Here is a 7006-nt window from a genome sequence, read left to right as displayed (position 1 = left end):
AAATACCATTAATCCTAATCATAGTGACTATTAATCTTCCACTTCAACATATTCGAGTTCGAACTGAGACTGTTATCAAATTTTATTCACAGATAAGCCAAGTAAAGGATTAGACTGAGAAATCAGAACTTAGACCTATACCAGAACTTAACAGTCATCAGAACATAATTTCTTAACTCGAAAAAGGAATGCCCATCTTAGTAAATACTCATACAAGTTCTGAATTATGGACGTCAGAACTTAATCATCAGGACGTGTAACTTAGAACTTGTCCTCAGAATTTGTGCAATAATGACACAATGACTGTTTATCTAAAATAATATAGACCACCACAGAAATTTTCATCATTCAGATGGAGTGATTAGTGTGTGCATTAAGCTAAAAACAGACAAAGAGTAAAGTCTGATTTACTTCAGTACATCTTAGAAATAAGGCATAACTAAAATTTTGCTAAAGATCTGTCATTGTCCTGAAACCTACTGATGAATGAGTTCATGCTAGAGTCCATCTCAACTGTTTTGTGCTAATTTTATGCATCTTTTGCAATTCTGTTTTACAGTGGCTTCTCAGTGTAAGTGAGTCACGACTGTTTATCAGAATTTATGCTATTTTCAGAGTATTTCTCCAGTAATCATAGAGTGTGAAAAGTCACCAAGAAAATATTTTGCTTTTCTAATGCATATTTACTTAATACCAGCAATGCACTTGGGTCGTCCCTTCCACATTTTTACTCTAGATCTCAAAGGAGTACCTGATTTTAATCTTTGATCTTTTTGCTTTTTCTTTTGATAAGAGAGGTTTATCAGCACTTAGTACATTCAGCAGTTTTACTAGTATCAGAACTTAACAGATGAGTAGCATTATTCTAATTTGTGACTTAGTAATAAGATATACAAAGTAAACTTAACTAAGCTCAGTTATCAGAATTTGCTAGTGTCATAAGATTTCCAGTGAAATAATTACTTCTTCCATGGAATCATTTGTTTATTGAAGACTACTAGGTCAGTATCTAGCACAGTTATCCTCATAGGATTGAATAGGTACTAGAACAAACATATCACTTATCATAGTTTAGAAACATATATCAGACAACAGTCAGTACTTAAAGACATTTATCAATTAAACACAGAATAGACAATGAGATTAATTCTGTAAATACTGAGCATAAAGTCTGATTCATAGAACAAGTCTAAGCAGATTTAGAGAAAGAACCTGAAACCATTCCAAGTTCATTTACCAATCTTGTAAAAGTAGCTTCACATAATGGTTTTGTGAAGATATCTGCCAATTGTTGATCTGTGGGAACAAAATGCAATTCCACTGTACCTTCATCCACATGTTCCCTGATGAAGTGGTACCTGATGCTGATGTGCTTTGTCATTGAGTGTTGAACTGGATTACCTGTCATAGCAATAGCACTTTGATTATCACAGTAAATAGGGATTTTGAAATATGTTAACCCATAATCCAGTAACTGATTCTTCATCCAAAGAATCTGTGCACAACAGCTTCCTGCAGCAATATACTCTGCTTCTGCAGTTGATGTGGAAATTGACTTTTGTTTCTTGCTGTACCAAGAAGCCAATCTGCCTCCAAGAAATTGGCAGCTTCCACTTGTGTTTTTCCTGTCAATTTTGCAACCTGCAAAATCTGCATCTGAGTAACCTATTAGTTTAAAATCTGATTCTCTAGGATACCATAATCCCAGAGCAGCTGTTCCTTTAAGATACTTAAAGATTCTTTTTACAGCTGTTAAGTGAGGTTCTCTTGGATCTGCTTGAAATCTTGCACAAAGACAGGTAGCATACATGATATCAGGTCTACTAGCAGTTAGATAGAGTAGAGAGCCAATCATACCTCTGTAGTCAGTAATATCTACTGATTTACCGGTATCCTTATCCAGTTTTGTTACAGTGGCCATTGGAGTGGATGCACTTGAACAATCTTGCATTCCAAATTTCTTTAGCAAGTTTCTGGTGTACTTGGTTTGACAAATAAAAGTGCCTTCCTCATTCTGCTTGACTTGAAGGCCCAGAAAATAGCTAAGTTCCCCTATCATACTCATCTGATATCTTGACTGCATTAGTTTGGCAAACTTCTTGCAAAGTTTGTCATTTGTAGATCGAAAAATGATATCATCAACATAAATCTGGACCAAAAGTTATTCCTTTCCATGGTTGAGGTAGAACAATGTTTTGTCTATTGTCCCTCTGTGGAATCCACTTTCCAGAAGAAACTGAGCTAAAGTCTCATACCATGCTCTAGGAGCTTGCTTAAGTCCATAAAGTGCTTTGTCAAGTCTGTAGACATAGTCTGGATGTTTGGTATCTACAAAACCTGGAGGTTGTTCAACATATACCTCTTCCTCTAATTCTCCATTGAGAAAAGCACTTTTCACATCCATTTGAAAGACAGTAAACTTTTTATGAGCAGCATAAGCCAAAAATATCCTTATGGCTTCTAACCTAGCAACTGGTGTAAATGTTTCATCATAATCAATTCCCTCCTGTTGAGAATATCCTTTTGCAACCAGCCTTGCCTTATTCCTTGTAATTATGCAATCACTGTCAGTTTTGTTTCTGAATACCCACTTTGTACCAACAACAGATCTATTCTTTGGTCTTGGTACTAGGGTCCAGACTTTGTTTCTTTCAAATTCATTCAACTCTTCCTGCATTGCTTGCACCCAATCAGCATCTTGAAGAGCTTCTTCCACTTTCTTTGGCTCAGTCTGAGAGAGAAAAGAATTGTAAAGACACTCATTTGAAGTACCTGTTCTAGTTCTGACACCTGCATCAGGATTTCCAATTATCAAATCAGGTGTATGTGATTTTGTCCACTTCTTTGCAGATGGAAGGTTTTCTCTAGAACTGGATGCTCCCCCATGATCCATGCTATCTTCATTTTCATTTTCTGATGCTCCCCCTGAAACTATGCTCTCTGAGTTGGATTCTTCAGTATTTAGATTTTCAGCACTATCAGAACTTGGCTTATCAGAACTTGACGAATCAGAACTTGAAGAGCCAGATGCATGTTCGGATGTTTCTTGAGATGTGGTAGGATCTTGAGTATGCTCCCCCTGCATAGGTGCATCTTCCTTTGACGTAGTCACCACAGTTTCAATAACATCAGAGTTTAATCCATCAGAGTTTGCAGTATCAGGACTTAGACTGTCAGGATTTTCAGTATCATAATATGAGTCTTCATTTTCAAATCTCAGCTGATCATGGTCAATGAAATCTTTAAGACCAGTGATCTTCTTGTCATCAAAAGAGACATTGATAGATTCCATGACCACTTTTGTTCTCAAATTATAGACTCTGAAGGCTTTTGTGGAAAGTGGATATCCAACAAAGATTCCTTCATTAGCTTTTAGATCAAACTTTGATAGCTGTTCAGGATGAGTCTTGAGAACAAAACACTTGCATCCAAATACATGAAAATATTTCAGATTTGGCTTCTTTTTCTTCACCATCTCATATGGTGTTTTTCCATGCTTGTTAATGAGTGTTGCATTTTGAGTAAAACAAGCAGTCTGCACAGCTTCAGCCCAGAAATAGGTTGGAAGCTTTGCTTCTTCAAGCATTGTACGTGCAGCTTCAATGAGAGTTCTATTCTTCCTTTCAACAACTCCATTTTGCTGTGGAGTTCCAGGAGCAGAAAATTCCTGCTTTATTCCATGGCTTTTGCAGAACTCTTCCATTATCAAATTCTTGAACTCAGTGCCATCATCACTCCTTAAAATTTTCACAGAATCTTTGACAATTTTATCCAGCTGTTTGACATGATCAATCAAGATAGATGTGGTTTCACTTTTTCTGTGCAAGAAATACACCCATGTGTATCTGGTGAACTCATCCACTATGACCAACGCATACTTCTTCTTTGCAATAGACATGACATTTACTGGACCAAATAGATCAACATGTATAAGATGATAAGGCTCAAGAATTGATGAATCAGTCTTGCTCTTGAATGAAGATTTTCTTTGTTTGGCTTTCTGACATGAATCACAAAGACCATCAGGAGCAAATACTGTGTTTGGCAATCCTCTCACAAGATCTTTCTTGACTAGTTCATTTATATTGTTGAAATTTAAATGAGAGAGTTTCTTATGCCAATTCCAGCTTTCTTCAATTGATGCTCTACTTATCAGACAGATTGCAGAACCATCAGTACTTGTTGAAAGCTTAGCTTCATAAATGTTACCACATCTGTATCCTTTTAGAACAACTTTGCCTTTAGATTTACTCACAATTTCACAGTGTTCTTCAAAGAAATCAACATGATAACCTCTGTCACAGATTTGACTTATACTCAGTAGGTTGTGTTTAAGTCCTGAGACCAGAGCTACTTGTTTAATTATGACATTTCCAAGATTGATATTGCCATATCCCAATGTTTTTCCAATGTTGCCATCTCCATAAGAAACACTTGGGCCAGCTTTCTCCATAAAGTCTGATAGCAGGGCCTTATTTCCAGTCATATGTCCTGAACATCCACTGTCCAGAACTAGAAAATGTTTCCTGTTGCCCTGCAATCACAAAGACCACTAATTATTAGTTTTAAGGACCCAGACTTGCTTGGATCCTTTGGCCTTATTAAGTTTGTTAACATTTGCAGCGGATTTAGCATCAGAGTTTATGTTAACATTTTTCTTATCAGAATTTACACTATCAGACTTTGAATCAGAATTTACACTAGAAGGAACAATGGAAACTTTCTTCAAAGAAGGTTTTATTTGATAATAATCATAGTATAAACTATGATATTCCTTACAAGTATAAATGGAATGCCATAAACTACCACAATGAAAACAAGGATTTTGTGGTTTGTATCTAACAGACTGACTCTTAACTCCTGATTTTGAAGGTAAGGAGTTAATATTCTTATTCTTCCTGGAAAAAGAAGCCAGATGGTTAGAACTTCCACAGTTATGACATGTTTTCCTAGGAGCATCAGGAACAGGTTTATAATCATTGCTTTTATTCACACCTTCCTTTCCATTCCTATTTTTCCTAGGTGATTTTACCTTGTTTGCATTCTTGACATCTTTCAGCTTATGCTTAAGCTGCTTCTTTGTCATTAAGCCTATGTTCACTTCAACTGTCTTTTCCTGTTTTAGTTTGTCAGAAGTTAATTCCTCTTTAACTTCTGATTTCTCATTTTCAGACTTTACAGTTACAAACTTAATATGTTTAAACTTTGGCTTTTGCTTAACAACAGGCTTAATTTCTTTAGTTCCTTTATCATTCTTATCTTCTCCATAACCTAAGCCCTCTTTCCAGTTTCCACTACTTAGCAAATTTTGAGTTGTTTTGCCAGAGTTAGTCCAAGTCCTGATAATCTCTCTTTCCTTTTCTAACTCAGTTTTTAGAGATTCATTTAATTTTAGCACTTCATTCCTAACATAAAAAGCATCATCTCTATCCTTCTGAGTTTGATGGAACATGACTAACTCTTTTTCTAAGAAATCATTCCTTTTCTTAAATGCAAGATTTTCAGAAGTTAATCTTTCACATGTTAAAGTTTGGTCTCTATAGCTAACAAACATGGTTTTAAGATATCTTCTCAACTCATTAATATCATCAGTATGAAAAGCATAAGTAGTCTGAGGTACCTTTGTTTCAGCAGCTTCAGAACTGCTCTCAACACTTTCTTTATCAGCATTTGCCATCAATGCATAGTTCTCCTCACTTTCAGAGTCTGAGGTGTCTATCCAGCTTTTCTGCTTTGTGACAAGAGCCTTGCCTCTGTCACCCTTTACCTTCTTGCAGTCAGGAGATATGTGGCCTTTCTCACCACAGTTATAGCATTTAACATTGGTGTAATCTCCTCTGTCAGACTTTCCTCCTCTGCCTTCAGATCTTCTGAAATTCTTCTTATCAGAACTTATGCTTTTCCTGGAAAACTTCTTTCCCTTCCTGAACTTCCTGTATGTAATCTTTGTGATTCCTTTCACCATAAGAGCACACAGCTTCATCATCTCCTCATCAACATCAGTCTCAGGCAAGCTTTCAGAATCTGAGTCATCATCACTCTCAGCACTTGATGACTCAGTATCAGACTTTATAAAAAGAGATTTACCCTTGTCTTTCTTTGAGGAAGCTGCTTTGGGGAATTCTTCTTCAGCCTTAAGAGTAACTGTCCTTGACTTTCCTCCTTTCCTCTTGCTTCTTTGTTCCATCTCCAGCTCATGAGTCTTGAGCATTCCATAGATTTCGTCAAGAGTTGTTTCATCAAGATTGTAGTTGTCTCTTATTGTCGTTGCCTTCAAATCCCAGCATTCAGGAAGAGCTAACAGGAACTTAAGGTTTGAATCTTCAAGATCATACTCTTTATCAACCAATGACAAATCATTCAAAAGTTTGACAAATCTATCATATAAATCATTCAATGACTCATTAGTCTTTGAGTCAAAGTGTTCATACTCTTGAGTGAGTATTGTCTTCCTGTTCTTCTTAATTGTGTCAGTTCCCTGACACCTTGTTTCCAGAGCATCCCATATCTCCTTAGCAGTCTTGCAGTTGATTACCCTGTTTGACATTACATTATCAATGGCACTATGCAGTAAGTGTCGTACCTTAGCATCCTTAGCAATTGATGCTATGTCCTCAGCAGTATAATCACTCTTCTCCTTTGGTACGGTCTTTGCTGCTTCACCTGCAACTGCAACTGCGAGTTTGGTTGGTTTGTGAGGACCTTCCTTGATTCTATCCAGGTATTCTGGATCTGATGCTTCCAGGAACATGGTCATCCTTACCTTCCATATGGGATATTCAGATGGTCTCAGTATGGGGACTCTGATGGTCTTATACCGACTCTGAATTTGTGTCTTTGGTGGTTCCTCAGTTGTGGTAGGCTTAGTTGGAGTTTCTGTGTCCGACATGATTGTGTTTGGATCTTTAACTGTATATAAGTTAACAGATAGGCTCTGATACCAATTGTTAGGTCACACACACACTGTAGAGGGGGTGAATACAATGTATAGTACACTTAAATCGAA

This window comes from Apium graveolens, chromosome 2 (genome assembly GCF_009905375.1).
Source record: "Apium graveolens cultivar Ventura chromosome 2, ASM990537v1, whole genome shotgun sequence".
NCBI classification, from domain to species: domain Eukaryota; kingdom Viridiplantae; phylum Streptophyta; class Magnoliopsida; order Apiales; family Apiaceae; genus Apium; species Apium graveolens.
Note: the sequence above shows the minus strand (reverse complement) of the source record.